This window comes from Phacochoerus africanus, chromosome 10 (genome assembly GCF_016906955.1).
Source record: "Phacochoerus africanus isolate WHEZ1 chromosome 10, ROS_Pafr_v1, whole genome shotgun sequence".
In the NCBI taxonomy this organism is placed as follows: Eukaryota; Metazoa; Chordata; class Mammalia; order Artiodactyla; family Suidae; genus Phacochoerus; species Phacochoerus africanus.
This window is the reverse complement of record NC_062553.1, coordinates 55,248,163-55,268,118: the sequence shown is the minus strand read 5'-3', so window position 1 is coordinate 55,268,118 and position 19,956 is coordinate 55,248,163. Positions and strand designations below refer to the sequence as shown.

The 19,956-nt window shown below is 45.3% G+C and overlaps 1 long non-coding RNA gene across 1 annotated transcript in view; it reads right to left on the bottom strand.

Moving 5' to 3' along the window:
• Nucleotides 1-5,187: 5,187 nt before the first annotated feature.
• Nucleotides 5,188-19,956, bottom strand: part of LOC125137366 (uncharacterized) — an 88,133-nt gene continuing 73,364 nt past the window's right edge. Inside the window, exons 2-3 of the long non-coding RNA XR_007137415.1 lie at nucleotides 18,872-19,019; nucleotides 5,188-5,929 (exon numbers count right to left, since the gene is read on the bottom strand). This is a non-coding gene — a long non-coding RNA (uncharacterized LOC125137366). The remainder of the gene's footprint in view (nucleotides 5,930-18,871; nucleotides 19,020-19,956) is intronic.

Sequence of the window (19,956 nt, the reverse complement as noted above, 5' to 3'; positions counted from 1 at the left end):
GTGTACATGAATTGTTAAATATAATGATAGTTTGTACAGGTATTGTTATATATAATGATACTACTGCTGCAAAATTCTTAAGAGTGTGATTTTTAAATTAAAGATGGTAGGCATTTTAGGAGTTCCCTTGTGGTGCAGTGGGTTAAGGATCCACTGTTATCACAGCTGTGGCTCAGGTTTGATCCCTGGCCAGGGAAGTTCTGCATGCTGCGGGCAAGGCCAAAAAAAGTGTGCATTTTAAATCTTAATAAGCGCTACCAAATTAGCCTCTCCAAAGGCTGAATGATTACACTCTTGGAGCTACAAGCACCTCACTCCCCATGTCCTTTTTTTTTTTTTCTTTTTAGGGCCGCATCTGCGGCATATGAAGGTTCCCAGGTTAGGGGTCCAATTGGAACTACAGCTGGTGGCCTACACCACAGCCATAGCAACAAGCCACATCTGCCACCTACACCACAGCTTACGGCAACACTGGACCTTTAGCCCACTGAGGGAGGCCAGGGATCGAACCGGTGTCCTCATGGATCCTGGTCAGGTTCTTAACCCTCTTAGTCACAACGGGAACTCCCCCCACCACGTCCTTTATTGCACTTAAGGTTATATCCACTTTTTTCAATTGTTCTTAATCTGATTCCAGAAAAATGTTTTCATTCACATTCCCAGAGCGACTCTTCACATATTTTGGCCCTTTTTATAACTTCTTTAAATGTGTTCGGATCCATCATCTATGCTTCTACTGACTGCCCTTCTCTTGCTGTTCACTCTTAATACTGTTGTCCAGCCCCCCTTAATGTAGTTGAAATCACCCCTTCACAATGCCCAGTAAGAATATGCCCTGAGCATGAGGGGACAGCATTGTCTAAGGACCTCCCAGCTTTATTAAATAAGGTCTGCCTTTAATATTTTCACACATAGCACAAAGGAATGAAAGAATCCGCCCACTGCTAATGACCAAAAGTCCAAGGCTTCAACAGTGAGCTGGAAGCTCAGATACCAGGAGGAACAGCTTCTCGGAAAGCATCACAGCACAGCACACACGGCCATGAAGCCACTTCCTCACTAGAACGACTTCATGTGTGCACACAGTGGTAAGCATCACTGCACACCTAGTCACACCACGAGCAGTTTAAAGAGACAAAGCCATCAACCCTCAAAAGACAAATTTTAAATTGTGACAGAGAACACTCTGGTTCATACAAATAATCGGGATGTTAAAAATCTCAAATAAAAGACACTCCAAAATGACAAGAATTTAGTTAGAATGGTGAGTCTGAGGGATATTTGTTCTCCTTTTCTTTAAATTCTCTAAATGATACCTTGGGTTGATTTTAAAGTAAATTTTAATTGTGAAATTGGAGTGGAGATGCTTACACAGCTCTAGGAGTGTACTGAAAACCACAGAACTGCACACTTTAAAAGGTAAATTTTATTATATGTATAATTTCTTTTTTTTTTTGTCTTTTTGTCTTTTGTCTGTTGTTGTTGTTGCTATTTCTTGGGCCGCTCCCGCGGCATATGGAGGTTCCCAGGCTAGGGGTTGAATCGGAGCGGTAGCCACCGGCCTACGCCAGAGCCACAGCAACGCAGGATCCGAGCCGCATCTGCAACCTACACCACAGCTCACGGCAACGCCGGATCGTTAACCCACTGAGCAAGGGCAGGGACCGAACCCGCAACCTCATGGTTCCTAGTCGGATTCGTTAACCACTGCGCCACGACGGGAACTCCTATATGTATAATTTCTTGATGAAGCTCTTATTTCTGTAAAAGTAGAATTTTAAAATGAAAACACTATGCTGCAGGAGCAGGAGGGCATAAGGGAATTCTGTGCTTTCTGTTGATTTTGCATGAACCTAAACTGCTCTAAAAAAGAACATGTATTTAAAAAAACTAAAGTGCATTCTTTTTTGTTTTTGTTTTGGTCTTTTTGCCTTTTTTTTGAGCCACTCCCACGGCATAGGGATGTTCCCAGGCTAGGGGTCGAATCAGAGCTGTAGCTGCCGGCCTACGCCAGAGCCACAGCAACTCGGGATCCAAGCCGCGTCTGCGACCTACACCACAGCTCACTGCAATGCCAGATCCTTAACCCACTGATCGAACCCGCAACCTCATGGTTCCTAGTCGGATTTGTTAACCACTGCGCCACAACGGGAACTCCTAAAGTGCATTCTTTAAGTTCCATTAATTTTGTGTTGAAAATCCCAGAAGGCAGCAGAATACATAAAACCTACAGCACAGCAAGCTTCTTTGCAACTCCTTGTTCTCGGCAGTGCTAACTGATGCGCAGGTGGAAGAGGCCGCTCCAACCATCAATGAGTGTCAGAGTGTTCAGAAACTCTGTGCGACTTTATTCCAGAGCAACTTACAGACCCTGAGCAGAGGGTCTATGCTCCCGGCACACTTATTGGAGGTAAACGCGTTACCCATGAGAGACAGACAGACAGCCCCTCCCTTTCTATTTGGGCTCCACTGCGGAGTCCTAGCTGATGATTAATGAAAAGTTCATTGTGTCAAACTATTTCATAGACAAAGAATAAGTTCTAGGGTAATGAAAAAGCAACAGAGAATAAATTAATTCCATTTATCACTGGCGTAATATAATGGATGAGAGCACTCTGAGGAGAGGCCTGGCTATTCTTGTAGAATGTTCTATATTAATACCAAGCCAAAAAGAAAGAACTGGCAGCAAATATTGCATCTAGGAAGTTAATCAAGCAGTCAGAGTAATCGTCAAGACACAAGTGAAACTGTTTTATTCTGATGACTTGGATAAAAAGAGACTTCTGCAAGGAAATAGTAAAAACTAAAATCCACTTTTATTCCCAAAGCATGAACGGGAACAAAACAATACTTCTGTGTTATGGTGGTCTGGTGGTCTCATAAGAAGGGCCACTACCCCACCTGGGGTAAAAGTCAGAAACTTCAGTGGACTTTCAGGCATATAAAGGCATCTGTCCTTGGAAGTTTAGGGAAGAAAGCTCTTCTTTCTGAAGGAAACTGGAGACGTTCTTGGGAGTGGGGCAGAAATCACACCGATACTGGTGAGCTTTCAAACCAAAGACATGAAGAAATGTTAGGTCCTCTCTCACCAAGCCTGTTCCTCAGCCACTTCACAAACTGCCAAAAGCATGAACAGGTTTCAGCCTTATCTGCACAGAATTTCAGCGTGTCTTCCACTACCAGGCGCCACCTGGACAGTATTTCTGTGCCACACCTCATTCCCGTGGCTGTTTCTTCAGGGCATCGTCCCAAGACAGTGTAACTTAGGAGGAGCATGTGGGACTGAAGTCAACTTTCTTTAGGGTCTGTCCCGCCTGCTATGCATCAGGTGGTGGCAGCTGACCACCCTAAAAGGCCACTGTGCTGGAAGAGCCTAACAAGAGCCCAGACACAAACCAAAAGCAGAAAACTGAGAAAAATGCAAGGGAATCCACTTGATGAATGAAAGACACAGGACAACTGTGACTAACGGAAGACAGCTGTGGCTGCTCAAATTTTACTAAATTTTAGTCACCAACCAGCAGCACAAAGACGAAGGCAACAATTTGGTCTCTTTTTAAAGTATATTGTTTCCTTTATGCCACTGATTTTCCCCTTCAACTTTAAGGGCATTAAGTTTTCTATTCTGCTTTCTTTTTAAAGTCAGTATAGGGAGGGGACAATTTTCTCTATCCTGTGGACACTACAGCTGTGGCTTTAAGAAAGAATGACACCTGTGAATGAGGTGGATCAGAGTGCCTGGCACAAGCAAGTAATAAAACTCCTGTGAGCACAGAATAAGAGCTCTATTAATGAAGGGTTTATGCATCTACTTCTTCACAGATACTACGCAGTTCAGCAATTACTTTCTTTTTTCCCTTCCTATTTCTGTATTAAACACTTTCCCATCCCATCTAAGGAACAGAGAGAAATGCCTTTGCTTTATTACAGGAGAGTACAAAGGAGATCATTTGGGGTCTGCTTCTTTCCTAATCAAAGGCTAGAGCCAACTTCTAAAGTCAAAGACCTATGAAGTTCCCTCGGGGGGTGTCTGCCTTCTCCTGTCTTCTTTGGAGGTTCCTGGTCAGCAGGCTACACAATTTCTCCTGTCTCAAAGAAGCGACAGCTTAAAGTGGATGGCAGGTGCACTGCCATTATGTGTATATATACACTTCTTCTCTAATCCAAAAATAAAATCTAGTTTATCTGGGGTTGAGAGAAGAGAAACTTGAGAAAGCAATGCTTTTATACCCCAGATAACAATGAATAACTGTGTGGAGTTCCTGTCATGGCGCAGTGGTTAACGAATCTGACTAGGAACCATGAGGTTGCAGGTTCGATCCCTGCCCTTGCTCAGTGGGTTAACGATCCGGCATTGCCGTGAGCTGTGGTGTAAGTTGCAGACGAGGCTTGGATCCCGAGTTGCTGTGGCTCTGGCGTAGGTCGGCAGCTACAGCTCCGATTAGACCCCTAGCCTGGGAACTCCATGTGCTGCAGGAGCAGCCCTAGAAAAAGGCAAAAAGGCCAAAAAAGAAAAAAAAGAAAAGAAAAGAATAACTGTGGAACTACATAGAAGAATCACACAGCAAAGTGACATTGTGATTTCTAATGAGGGATGATAAGAAATAAGGTTGTTCAAGGGATCACCTGATCAAGAAAAATTACATACCTCTTCTGAAAAAAATGTACCTACACCATTAGGAGACAGGGAAGCACAACAGACTTTGTAACCTGCCTAGGGATGTAGCAACAGCCTCACAGGGTATGTCACAGACGGTCATGCTGGCCTCAAGGGCTGTGGGGTGAAGGGGGAGGAAGTTCAGGGCAGGGGTGCTTCCAAAGCCCCCAATCCTCATGAAATTTCTACTTTCTCAGCCAGAAACAGGTACAGCACCCAAATAAGTTATTTTTAACCTACTATGTTGTTTAAAGGGAGAGAAACTGCTCTGAAGAAAAGAAAAACACGTTAACACCCAAGAAATTAACCAGCAAGAATGCACTCGTAGGCACATGTCCTTTTCATCCCTTGGGTAAACCCAGTTGTTGGTAGTTTCCATGTAACTCATGTGAAGGAATTTTGAGAGGAAAAAAACAATTGAAATGGGAGGTAAAAATAAAAATGTCCTGATTACTACTACTACTAAAAATAGATGTATTTTTGGGTTCATTCAATGCAATCTATAGTAATTCTTATTCACATGATATGCTTGAAGGAAGACGCTAACTGAATGTTATCCCTATTAGTGCCAACATTTTTAAACTAAAGCACTTTGAACGGACACTTTCCTGTAACAGACTCTACTCTGAACAGAACAGAAAGTGCTCTGGATGTCTCAGGGCTTTATGATGCTCACAGGCAATCAAGCGACACCCTGAGGAGAGACCAAAGTAGACAGGATGGCCTCTGACAACGGTCCTTCTCCCCAGGACATTCTGGTTCCTACTTCAGAATAAGTATTCTGCTTCTTTCTTTCTTGTCTTTCTTCTCTCCTGTGTTTAGCCTTCACTTCTCATTAGGCCGGCAGGTCTAATTCTCAGAGTTCCTTCTCCTTTTCTATTTTACCCCTTCCGGTGTCTGTGAGAGAGGATATCAGATCCTCTAGCAGGACAGAATTTTAGGTAAACAGAGAATCACTAGGTGCTGAGCAAAGCTTCAGAAACTCTCCCAGGAGTTTAGAGGATGAACGGCATCTGCTTTTGCTGCCTTTGCTTTGCTTGCTGAAACCTGGGTGCTTTGTTGTGTCCCAGACAGATGACATAATGTCATCGTATGGTTAATGTGTGGTTAAATCCACTGAAAGCAACAGGGAAAAGATGGCTTCTGTCTCTTTAACTTGCAATTCCAAGCAGCTACTTTGTACCATACCTGAAACATCAGCACTCAGAGGCTCATTATGGACATTCTGTGAAAGTTTAATTTCCTCCATGGCCATGATTTTGTTAAATGTTACTGCAATAAAAAGGACAGCATACAATCTATGAGCACAAAGTTTATGAAACTGGGGGTGGGGGGGGTGACTCACACTTATATTACCAATTCTGTCCTCTCTCTCCACTTCAGGGAAAGAAAACACATTACTTTTCATCGTGTTGATGCATAGAATAGGCAATAAAATGGAAGGGATGGAGGAGACAAAGTGACACCTGTAATAAGATACTGGAATTATCACCGCATTTTACAATCTACAGAACCGCACATTCACCAAATTACAGTCTCCATCAAACTGCTGACCCTGCCCCGAGGGAGCAATTTACTGTATTCCTCATTCCTGAAAAGGAAAGGGAGGATTAGTTCAGGGGTGAGTTCCTTTTCAGCAGTAAGAGTCAGTGTTTACACTTGGGTAAAATGACATAATTTCCAAACTCTGCAAAAGAAAAATATACCTCACCAAATTTACAACCCTTTCATATCTCATCTCTTCCAAAATGCTCTCTAAAACCCAAAGATCCAACTACTCATAATATTTTTAGGATGAAAGAAAAGGCTTATAAAACATTATCATCATCATGTTTTCTCTCGTTCCTGCATTGTTTTCCAAGTAACTCGAATTTATTAGCAAATATTCATCCTCCTAGAGGTTGTTTATTAGAGAAAAGTTGTCCTGGATTGATTAAGGCAAAAGTAATTTTTGAAACATTTACATTTATACAAGGTCAATTTTTATCCTCCTGTTTTGCCAGATATAACACATTTCTCTTTTTGTTTCCCTAGAAAAATTAAATTCCACGAGCTCCTCTAGCTTATGCCCAGGGGTTCTTATGGCATCCATCTTTCTACCTGGTATAAGTAATCACTTCAATTGTCTTAATACCATAATGCCATGTATACACGCACATATTTTTTAACCTTTCTTAAACTTTTTCAGATACCGATCACATTTTCGAAGCATTCATTTCTCTGCATTTCCACAAACTTTAAACTCTGGATCTACAGTCTGTGGTCTGTATAGTTTTTACCAGCTCTTTCCTCTAACATTTTGCCATGAAGCATTCGTGCAGCTTTTCCCGCAGGTGTTTAAGCTGTGTTTGGACTCTGCTCCCTTCTAAGCCTCAAGACTCCTGCATCCTGGCACAGCGACCATAGGAAGCAAGTTGTCTAAGCCCTCTGCTTCTAGAGCACAGCAAAAGGATTTCCCAAAACTCACAATATCCTTTCCTGACCCACATCACCCATGAAAAACTCATGTAGAAGGATGAAACTGACTACTTTTCTTATACCTTTTACCAACATTACAATAAAAGCCTCTAAAGCTAATACCTGCATAACCTTCTCTTTCAGTTACTGAATTGATTGATACGACAATGAACAGTCTCACATAAATGTCATCTCTATGCAGACTTGTCCAGATCTACCTAAGAGTCAATCCACTGGAGGAGGTCAACTCTCCTTTGGAGAAATGTCCCTATTTCCCATGGTTTTAGCTTTCCTTTAGCATATCTCTGAAACATAAGCTATAATACCAATGGCACCTTATTCAATTCTGATCTCTCTTATGAATCTCTTAGCTGCTTCCTTAGCTGCATTACCAGTTAGAGGTAAACCTAAATTTCATCATCCCTGGGTATTGTGAAGCTTCGCTCTTTTCTCTCTGTTACGCTGTCATATTGCTGGGAATGCGACAACACTGCTTTGGAATGCATGTCCTGGGGCTGACGGACAAATGCCCTCTGTTAAGAGTGTCCTGGAGTCATGGACACGTTTTCTCTTGTAGGATCCATTGCCACTGTGAACTGCAAAGGACTGCCTGGGAATTTGTCTTTTACAAGCTACCCAGGAGTTCTCGTCGTGGCACAGAGGAAACCAATCCAACTAGGAACCATGAGGTTTCTGGTTCGATCCCTGGCCTTGCTCAGTGGGTTAAGGATCCGGTGTTGCCGTGAGCTGTGGTGGAGGTCGCAGATGCGGCTCGGAGCCTATGTTGCTGTGGCTGTGGTGCAGGCCAGCAGCTGCAGCTCTGATTCGACCCCTAGCCTGGCAACCTCTATATGCCATGGGTGTGGCCCTAAAAGAAAAAAAAAAAAGAAAAAAAAAAATCTACCTAACTGATCATAGTATGTTAGCAGGGTTGGGAAAATCTTTCAATATAGTTGATTGCAGACGAGAATGTGTTTGCACTCATTTTACGGCTACCCACACTGACTTACGGTGCTCATATCGGCGTGTTTTACCGGGTCATCCAAGTCCTCTATTACTTACTGAGGGCCCATGAAGCCCACAGTATGACCTACACAAACTGGGGGTAGAAAAACGAGGTGTGAGTCATGTACTGTCCCCAGGCAGCATAGAGAAGGCTCCAGTATTTGAATACGAAGCAACTTCTGCCTAATCTTCTAAGTAACATGGTAGCCTATAAGCATTCTTTGATTTAGTATTTGCCAATTCAATCATCTGCAAATGATTGCCTGATATTCTGTATATACAACAGTGGGCAGACAAGTGACAACGTGCAATTTCATTGAAGAATGATTCTCATAACTTTGTATCAACATCTGAATCTCAATAGACCTCTGCTGTTCTCTGCCGATGGTGCATATGTTTTCCGGTGGGAAATTTTGGCGTCACTGTAGTGAAGTGAACAATTTGGGAACGAAGAAATCTCTAGACCTGTCCTTTGAAGAGCTCACCATGCTCCTCATCTCTCTTTTCTCAAACATCCCTTCTCTTGTCAGTTTTTTTAAACATAATTTCCTCCCAATGAATCAATATGCAGGAAGGGACTAACTCTGCAATCATTTTACTTGGTGAGCAACAAACATTATGACAATATGCCAAGCTGTGTGTGAGGGCTGGGACTCAAGGATTATTCAGACATTGTTCCTGCCCTGCAGGGACTCACAGTCCTATGAGATGGGGTGAATGGAGGCTGATATTAATCAATTTTTTCCTTTCTTTTCAGGGCCACACTTGAGGCATACAGAAGTTCCCAGGCCAGGGGTTGAATTGGAGCCTCAGACACTGGCCTACACCACAGCCATAGCAACACCGGATCTGAGCCGCGTCTTCGATCTACACCACAGCTCACAGCAATGCCAGATCCTTAACCCACTGAGCAAGGCCAGGGATTGAACCCATGTCCTCATAGATACTAGCTGGGTTCGTTACAGCTGAGCCACAACAGGAACTCCAATATTAATCAATCTTATATGGCTCCCCTTTAATGCCTGATACCATAATTCTATGTGGAATTTCAAAGATCTTTCATGGCTGGATTTTGTAAGAAAAAGTTCATTTTTTTGAGACTAGGGAGAAGTCTTCTCATTCTACTTGTTTGAAATCAAATATCTTTCTTAGATTTCTCGGTTTCCCTGCAGAGGACAATGTTTAGGGGTTTTCCTCCCAGCCCTTTTAAAACATGACATGTGCTGGGCTTCAGTTCATCTGTCTATCCCTTGCTTGGCTTCCTTTTCATCCAGTTTCATTTTTCTCTTCTTCCTCACGGTCATCCTCTTCCCACAAGTCTTCAAACATTATTAACCTTCTCCTATCTTTCTATGTTAACATTTTAGCACACCTTTTTTGGTGACTACAATCCTGGAGAGACGTTGCTGAAGTGTACAGGGCGGTGGGCATGACAGGGGTAAAAGTAGGGCTGCCAAGGTGGCAAGGACCTACTGTATGGCACAGGTGCCCTACCCAATACTGCGTAACAACCTAGATGGGGGAAATCTGAAAAAGAATGGATAGATGTATAACTAACTGCTATGCACCTGAAACTAACATAACTTTCTAAGTTAACTATACTCCAATACAATTCATTAAAAAAAAAAAAAAAGTAAAGAGTTCCTGTTGTGGCTCAGAGTAATGAACGCAGCCAGCACTCATGAGGACGTGGGTTCCATCCCTGGGCTCAGTGGGTGGAGGATCTGGTATTGCTGTGAGCTGTGGTATAGGCCTGCAGCTCTGATTCAACCCCTAGCCTGGGAACTTCCATATGCTGCAAATGCGGCCCTGGGGAAAAAAAAAAAAAAAAAGACCGCCAGCACAGTATACCTTCCTAAACAAAGAGTAAAAACTCATAAAATGATGCATAATAGATCCATATTTATACACAGTTGAAAAGCTCCTGAAAGACTCTGAAAGTTCAGAAGATCCTAGTTGGTAGTCTTATCACCAAATCTATCTGATGTGCTATAAAAACAAGCGCTCAACAACAACAACAAAAAAAGACCAAAAAAAAACCAACAACAACAAAAAAACAAGCGCTGTGCCCCTGGGACTGTGAGAGAAGAGTTGAAGCAGATTCGAGTGCAGGAAAGCCCTCAGAGACCGTCATCATGATAACTGCGGAGGTGACTCTATAACGAGTCCAGAGTTTTTCCATGGCTGTGTATCATGTGAATTTGTTCTGTATGACCTCTGCCGACTCACTGGCCCTTGGAAATAGCGTTAGGGGTGGGGGTGGGTGTTCCAGTCCATCCTCCACAAGGGACGAAAGGCTTTCTCCCCTATCTCTGCTGCAGACTCCACAGCCTGGGCTGGCAGGATAATGGCTCCCAGCGTCAGCCACTCTCCCATCCACGGTACTGGGAACATGCTACTTCTGTGGCAAAGGAGCTTTGCAGAGGCGATGAGTTGAAAGTGTTGAGATGCGAAGATGAGCCTGGATTTTCCACGGGGACCCAATTCGATCACAACCACCCTAATAAGGAGGTGAGAGTGTCAGGAGTCATAGGAAGAGATGTGACACCAGAAGCAGATGTCACAGATCGAGAGGGAGCGAGCCTGGAACACACCACTGAAGGGGAGCAGGATCCACCATCCTAAGACAGCAAGTCTGGCCTCGTGATTCCTCCAAAGTAAGGTACCCGGGCAACAAGTAGGGCACCTGTGACCTCCTGCGTCCCCTGGAAGTGGGGACACATCCCCCACGTGACAGATGCCTGCCCTTCTCACCAGAGACAGAGATTCAGGCCAAGGCTCTATGCAAACAAACAGCATTAGCTCTTCACTAACTTGGCACCCCAAGCTCTGCCTCACTGTTTGTCAAGCCTCCCCAAACTCACTGTCCCTCTAAGAGCGGCTTACTTTGATCGTTCTTTGAATTTCATATTTTTATGGGACTCCCACACATACAAAATTAAATTTGTTTCTGCTGTTAATCTGTTTTATGGCAATTTACTTAATAGACCAGCCAGAGAACCTAGAGGGGAAGAAGAGAAAAAATCCCCACCCTGTACTGTGAGGATGGCTTTGAGGATGGGGGACGGGATCACAGGCCAAGGACGGCAGGAAGTCTCCAGAAGCTGGAAAGTCACAGAAGGAAAACGGCCTTGCTGCCTCCAAAACCTTAGTTTTAAGGAACTACTGAGAAACTCCTTCTCAATGCCTACACTTTGAGGAGTCCTATCATAGGAATCCTGTTTAACTTTGTATAAACTGAAATTTCCCCAAAGTTTCTTTTTTTTTTTTAGGGCCTCACCCACGACATATGGAGGTTCCCAGGCTAGGGGTTGAAGGGAGCTGCAGCTGCTGGCCTACACCACAGCCAGAGCAACGCAGGATCCGAGTCGAGTCTGCAACCTACACCACAGCTCAGGGCAATGATGGATCCCTAACCCACTGAGCGAGGCCAGAGATTGAACCCGCATCCTGATGGATGCTAGTCAGATTCATCTCCACTGAGCCACAATGGGAACTCCCAGGATTATTTTTTTAAACATTCTTCAGAATAACTGTTTGTGGATCCTAGTTTGGGAAACAATGGTTTAAGGATTTGTGTTTACAGATGACGGGAAGGGATGCAGAAGTTCTCAGATACATTTATCTAGACTGAAGGTCCATCCACTGACTCCTTTCAGGGACCTATCAAGTGAGAGAGGAACTGGGATGAGGGATGTGGGGATGAGACAGAAAGACATCAGGACAGCATCACTGACTTCAAGGGAAGCACCATTCAGTAGAGAGTATGAGATATTTACCCAAAGTTATAAACCAAGTAGAAAATGCTTGATTCTGTGTCTGTATGGGTAGAGGAAGGGATGGCGGTGGCAGTGAGCTGCTATGAATGTCTGGAGGGGGTGATGTCAGAGAATAAATTATGGACAACCTGGCATTTGAGTTTAAAGTCCTTTATAGGTAGCCAGGCTGGTGATGGGAAAAGAGACACAGGAGGACTCCAGGTGAGCAATCTTACCTGCTACCCAACTCAAGAACAAGCTGTCCCCAGATGAAAAAGGTAGGAAAGATTAACCTTGCTAAAGCACAACCTTGTCGTTTCCCCGGTAAATCTTCTAGTAGGAAGATTAGCTCTCCTCACTGTTCCTTGGCCTCTAAACTTCAGTTTGGGATTCGAATCACCTATTTCAAAAAGTTTCCACATCAAAGCTACTTCCACGTCAATGCTCTGTGCAGGGAAGACTCTGCTTGAATAGTAAATGCAGAGGAGGCCTGTCCGTGCTGGTGCTGGCTTCCCGTCCCAGCGGGTTTTAGGCTCCTGGGAGCAGAAAGTGTCCCTCCGTTAGTCCTCTGTCTCTGCCCTAGAGGAATGGACACAAACCATGCACTCCTGTTGCAAAGGCACTGAGATCATGGAAGCAAAATCTTGGCTCCAACTCAAACCCATTTAGGAAAAGAAAATTCTAGTTTTTAAAATTTATTTCAACAAGGAAGAGGAAGATTAAAGTAGATGACATTTTAGGGGTGAGGAATTTGACGGAATTGGGGGTGGAGCTTTAGCCCCTAAAAGAAACCGGACTTGTCACTTCCCAGAATGATGCCTAACTGTCCCGGGGCTTGAGCCAAAGCTACTGCAAATCAAGCAGGTACTTCCTGAAAGTTGGTTCAAGAAAGAAAGAGCAAGATTTAGAGGATTCCAAGGGCCCCTCCCCAGAAACACAGTCCCGAAGGCGTGACCCCGGGAGCTTGTGTGTCCCCCTGTCTGTCTGGCAAACACCATCTCATCTTTCTGGCCCCCTTGGCCCTTGTTTACTCTGCCCTCTGTGCTTCCGGCCACTCTGGGCAAAACCCTCTCCAATATCATGACCCGCATTTGAGCCAGCTATCCGATTACGTATCTGAGTGCAATTCAATAAAGTTCTACAAGGGCCGTGCTGGATTCAAAGGCTCAAAGGCAGAAAGGACTCTGGCTTTTAGAAGCTGCTTCCTTCTATGAGAGACAAATACTCTGCTGTGTGCAGTCCTGTCACAACCCTGGAACAAGGCAGCGAGAGAAGAGGAGGGAGGGAGGGACCAGGAGCTCCTGGGCGGCAGGCTCTTATTTCCCATCCTTAGCCTGAGCACAAGGTCTGGTGCATATACGCCTCCACACACAGTAACAAGGAGAAGGAGATGGGGAAGGAGACGGGGAAAGCAACAAACATGTCCCTGCCCATCGTGTCACGGCTGTACTGTCAAACCCATCAGTTACTTTTGAGTGGCATTTTCAGGCTCCTGGAAGAGAAAATTTGGAGCAGACTGCTGATAATTCAATTCTTCTAGCACATAAAACAGTACATGATAATCACCATTTGATGGAGACAAGTCACAACTGGCCCTGTATTTACCTGTCATCCCACAGAGCACGTTAATAACACTCCCAGGGGCAGGGGGGAGCCATGGAAGAGACTTACGGTGGCAGCTGCTTTGTTGAGCCGCCAGCACTACAGCAATTTCTTTCCTGGGCATTATTAGACCAGCAGGCTCATTCGCCCCCACAAAAGGATTTAGCTAGAATTCTGGTCTCCGAGAAGCTGGCCTGCCATTCGGTCCCCCCATCCTCCGCCAGCTTCATCTGTGCAGCTCATCTTGAGTTACGTCTGGCAGATGGAGAGAGGAGTCTCATTTCAAGCCTCTGCTGTCTGCATCCCAGGCTGCCCAGGGCAGCATCAGTCCCGCCCAGGAGAGGAGGGAGGAGAGGATGATCAGGAGAGAGCATGGAGAGCATTTCTCAAGTTTTCATCCTCAACGGCTGGTGTCATTTAACTCCTGCAGGAGACTCTGCTTTGTTGCCATATCATCTCCAGTCTCCCGATGCCAAAATATCAATTACAGGTTCATCTGGATGATGGCATAAATGGGTATCTGGACCACTAAACAAGACAGAAACTGGGGGTGGGGAGAGGAGGCAGGGGGGCAGAGCTAGGGAGACACGAGAAATGAGGGCAAGTCCAATTCCTCCCATCCGTGCAAACTACGTCACTTAATTCTAAACTGTCTCCTGAAGAGAAGCCCGCTAGCAGATGCAGGTTTTCGTAGGTCCTAACAAGAGAATGTTAATATTTCCACAGCACCCCAGTGCACCAAGGATAATGATAAAAGCAGACTGAAAGAATAAATGACTTGTAATTTAAAATGAATGCCTTATGGAAAGTCACATGTTGTATGACCCGTTTATATGAAATAGCTAGAACAGGTACACCCAGGGACAGAAAGCAGGTTGGTGTTTTCCGCGGGTCGGTGGAGGGGGAAATGTGGATTATTGTGTGTGTGTGTGTGTGTGTGTGTGTGTGTGTCTTATTTGGGTTATGAATGTGCCTGGGGACGAGTCAGAGGTATTGGCACCTGGTCAGTATATTGTGAGTATACTAAGTGCCACTGCACTGTTCACTTTAAAATGGTTAATGTTATGTTGTGTGCACTTCACCTGAGTAAAAAAATTATTAAGAATGAGATGTTTCCTAATTAAAGGGCTGTTTCTCACTGCTCAGCAATCCACCACCGCCTGGAAATAAGAAGGGTTATATTCCCATTCTGCAGTGATAGGAGGAATTAAATAGGTCCGTAGGTTATAGTATTTGTCACCTTTTGGTCTTTCCTGTAAAAAGCCGACTATTTCCCCAGAGCGTCGGCAGCAGGGAGGTCACTCTAACCAATGACCCACGACTGGCCTGCTGCTTCACAATCCGCAGCCGCAGCAATAGTGGCGTCTGTTTAACTTCAGTAGGTGGTGTGGCTAGAAAACCACCCTCAGAGGAGGTACGCCTGTGTTCACTGCGCCCCCGCAGGCCGTAGACCCAGCTGTGCTCTGGGCATGGCCTTCTGTGCTGGTAATGCCAAAGACACGGGTCACTTTAACTCCGTGCCTTGCTCTTCCCTAGCACTTTCAGGGTCAAAGGGAATCAATTTCAACAGCGAGTAGAAGCATCTTTGGAAGAGAGGACACTGGTTCTCTTTCTTGTTGATATTAAGGGGAACATGCACACAGATATCCTAAGCAGTCAGCTGTTCAGCAGAAAGAAAAGCCTTAGAACGTAGGGGAATACAAATATTGAGAAAGAAACTATAAGACTAACAACAACCCAAACTGGCTAACACCATCTTTAGGAGAAGCCGGTACCTGACTGCCCAGGGTCACCCACCGCCTCCCCTCAAACCCACACCCCATGAGGTCAGAGCCTCACACAAACCCAAGTGACTTTCTAAACCATTCAGTTGGTCTCGTACTCTGTCTCCTGATATATCTTGAATCTTTCCAGTTTTCATATTAGGATATTTTTTTCCAACCATGGGTTGGTCTCGTCTGGACTTGATGCTCAGCTTTGAGCATCTGACATCCTTCTCAGACTCCTCTGCTGGTGGCCCCTGGACTCAGCCTGGCCTGGGGACGCCATTCCTCGCCAGGACTCCCAGGAAAGCACTCAGTTCTGTTTTGTGTTCATTCCTTTTCTCAGTGTACCTCTCAAGACTGAGCCTAAAATAAGGTCACAAAAATGGCTAGACAAGCTTCATCTCAAGAAGACATTTTTTTTAAGGGCCACAGCTGCAGCATATGGAAGTTCCCAGACTAGGGGTCAAATTGGACCTGCAGCTGAGGCCACAGCTACAGACACAGCAATGCAGGATCCTTAATCCACTGAGCAAGGCCAGGGATCAAACCTACATCCTTAAGGATGCTACACTGGGTTCTTAACCCTCTGAGCCACAACGGGAAATTCAAGAAGTAATGTTTAAATAGAAGGAGAACACGAAACACAGTAAATGCTCTCAAAATCCCCTAATTCTATTGCAATATGCCAACTGACTCCAAGAGTCGTACTTTTTCCCTATGTTGTATGAGAAAAAAGCCTGTGGTCCTGTCACAAAAATGATCTGCACACCACAGAAACAGTGGTGTTGTTTTTCTGGAAAAATTCCTAAAAGAGAGCAAAAGCATCTGTTTCCTAGGGTTGTCCTGCTCTGGAAGGAAATGCAAACTGGGGACTGGGCTACGGAAGCGCCTCTATTTCCCTTCACTGGGAATGCAGGGCAGAGCTCCAGCTTGGAGCTGTCCAGCCGCAGGCATGCGGGTGGGTCTGTAGGGCTGCACATGTGTAGTCCCGTCCTAAGCAGGGCAACCCTGGTCCCCGCCATCCTTACATCATGGCCGTGGCCTGATCAAATCCACTTGAGAAAGCACACTGACTGGGCCAGCTCGTCCTGTGGACTCTGACCTTGGGCAAGTGATTTAAGCTTTTAAAGGCTATTTCTGCCCTTGCAAGATGGAAACAGTGATATACCGGTGATTTACTATTTAAGGTGCTGGGCCTGTTGAATGTCCCTCCAGAATATTCCAAATTCCTACCTCCAGTACCCTTGTGACCCCACCTGGAAACAGGGTGAATATAGGTGTCACAGTTCAGACGAGGTCACACTGAGTAGGTAATTCAGGACAAGTCCTCTGTCCCTATACGAGAAAGAATGGCTAACGGCGTCGGGAGATGCAGACACAGGGGACAGTGTCACGTGACAGGGAGGCAGCACGTGAAGGGACGCAGCTGCAGGAGAGGGTTGCCAGCGAGGGATGGCCACCACCACAAGCTCCAAAAGGCCAGGGAGGACTCCCCGAGGGGCAGGGCCCTGCGCAGATTCTGGGCTTGGCCTGAAGAGCTGAGAGACAAATCACTCCCACATGTTCAGGCACCAGCTTGTGGCTTTTTGTTGGAAACTAACACAGTAGTGGAGGTGTAATGCACTCGTGTGTGTGTGTGTGTGTGTGTGTGTGTGTGTGTGTGTGTTGTAACTGTAGAGGAAAGACACCCAGTATAAACCAGATAGAGCAGAAGACAACAAGGTGGCTTTTCTTCTGTATCTAAACCTGGGAAATGGCGTTATATCCCTGGGAGCCCCTGCTGCTGCCTGCCTTCCTGCCCGGCCAGTCCTACTGCAGCTCACCCACCACCGGGCTATGCCTGCGACGTCCCACATGCTCCCTCCATAGGGTTTCGGTCAGAAGCTCCCTCTGCCAGGAACACCCTGGGCTATAACCCCTGTCTCTCCTCAAGAAGCGGACACTGCCACCCCAGGTCACACAACGATCTGTACTTCCCGCTGCAGCGGTACCCCCGCGAGCAGTCCCCCCCGAGAGGTCCCAGCGGTTCCCCCTAGCAGCTCCCCCCAGTAGTCCCAGTGGTCCCACCCCGACAGCAGCCTCTCACCCCCAGCAGTCTCCCCTCCCCCTCCCACAGGCGGTCCCAATTACCCTTACTTGGCTCTACTTTTTTCCATATTCTTACTGGCTTCTAATATCCTAGTAATTGACTTAATTCTCCATTGTGTGCATTATTTACTGTAAGAGGTATTCAACCAAGATTTTCAAAAATCTATTATTTATTTTTTAAATTTTTTTGTCTTTTTGCCTTTTCTAGGGCTGCTCCCGTGGCATATGGAGGTTCTCAGGCTAGAGGTCTAACCAGAGCTGTAGCCACTGGCCTGCACCAGAGCCACAGAAACGCAGAATCAGAGCCACGTCTGCAACCTACACCACAGCTCAAGGCAATGCCGGATCCTTAACCCACTGAGCAAGGGCAGGGATCGAACCCGCAACCTCATGGTTCCTAGTCGGATTCATTAACCACTGCGCCATGATGGGAACTCCTATTATTTATTTTAAATTAACCACTTTTTTTTTTTTGTCTTTTTAGGGCTGCAGTTGTGGCTTATAGAAGTTCCCAGGCCAGGAGCTGAATCGGAGCTGCAGCTGCCACCCTACACCACAGCCACAGCAACACCAGATCTGAGGAATGTCTTCAGCCTACACCACAGCTCATGGCAATGCCAGATCCTTAACCCACTGAGCGAGGCCAGGGATCAAACCTGCACCCTCATGGATCCTAGTCGGGTTTGTTACCCTGAGCCACAATGGGAACTCCCCAAATTAATCACTTTATAATTATGGAAGCTGAACATGAGCATCATAAAACAGAGGAAATGAAAAACTTCAAATTCCCTCCACCCAATAATATCTCCAGAATGGTTTTTATCTTCTTTGAAGTGACTTGCTAAGGAATTCTAATTCTGTCTCTTGACGGAAAATGTCACGGTAGGAATAACACCCACCTTCCAAGGCTCGGTGTATGGATTACATGAAACCACACCTAACACAATGCTCACTGTAACAACTAGCACAGGGAGCTGTTATTTTTCTCTTCTTTGACTTTAACTTCCACTCATTCCCCCAACTTTCTCAAAGTAGGTAACAGATACCTGCAGCCAAGAGAACGGTATGATGCTGTTCTTACAGGGGGGCAGGTGGGCACGCCCTCCACTCCTGGCACTAAGGACAAAGCCCCAAGTTCCATGGTCCCAAAGCACCATAAGTCACAAGGCCACGAACCACCTCCAGAGACTTTTACAACAGCAGCAAGAATAATAATTAATAATAAACAATAACTTACATTTTTATATCACATTCTGCCATTTGCTAATAAGTGCTTTCATATGAAATTTTCTTCTCTAGAAGAAAGAACTGGGGCGATGAGAATTTAAATGACTTGTCCAAGTTTACACAGCTGGTAAGGAAAAGAGCTGAAAATCAAATCTAGAACCAGAAAATCATCAATGACAAGGATCTGGGAACTTGACATTTAGTGAAATGCACACTGTTCATTTCTAGAGTCCCCCTCATAATGGATGAAAAATTCCTCAGTATTTTCTTTGTAAGCCACGTCCTTCCCCTACTCTTTACAAAAGACTTACCCTCTCAACAGCCACACGTCATTCCTTTTGGATGCTCTCCTCCAAAATTTTCCTCTTGTGAAAAGGAGAATTCACCCTCAGTGGTAAGTAGGCCAGGAAATAAAGCACATTGTGGAGAGAGCCTGGGAGTCACCACCACTCTTGTGAACTGTCAAGAAAAAAAAAAACAGCTTTAAATCTTCAGTTCTCTCTGGGACACCTTTAGAATGAATTTCTTTTTCTTTGGCAGAAATCATTACACAAGAGGTGACTTTTTCCTTTTTGTTTTTTTGGCTGAGTTTTCCAATTAGGTTTAGTAATATTAAATTTGTGTTCCTTAGCCTATTTTTTTTTTCCTTTTTACAGCCGCACCTACAGCATATGGAGGTTCCCAGGCTAGGGGTCTAACTGGAGCAACGCCGGATCCTTAACCCGCTGAGCAAGGCCAGGGATCGAACCCGCAACATAATGGTTCCTAGATGGATTCGTCTCCATTGTGCCATGACGGGAACTCCTCCTTAGCCTAAATTTATTCTAGGGCCTTCAAATATTTACTATAAACTGTTCCCACTTTTGAAGAGACTGAAAGAATCCGATTCATGAATACTGAGGCTCCATCCTTCTTATATACAGAATTCTCACACTTATTTTTAATGGCTTAGTTAAAATTCAGGGAGCTAGAAGACACCGGTTGAACCCAGCAGAGAAGTGAAGGCAGAAATCTCATTAGGTCGTTTCCTCCCCCAGCGTGACAGTGACGAAAGGACCTTTTTGTTCAAATACCAGTCACAGTGCTAACGGGCTCTGAGGGCAGGGCACACAGGAGCCCTTCTAAGCATGGAATGAAAACCACGACAGAGTGACTGCAGACTTGTAACTAGAAAGGAGGTGGGCAATGTCCAGGGACACCCCCAGGTTCAAACACACCGTCTGCAGTGCCCAGGAAAAGGAGTCAGCATTCTGGGGCCATGATGCAGGAAGCAGTGACTTTGCGTCTGAGGATGACAGGAGCTGGGCTTAGAGGATTCCAGCCATGGGCAGACAGGACAAGCTGGATCAGACCAACTGCCCGGGCACAACTAGAAAACGGGTACAATCCTGATGAA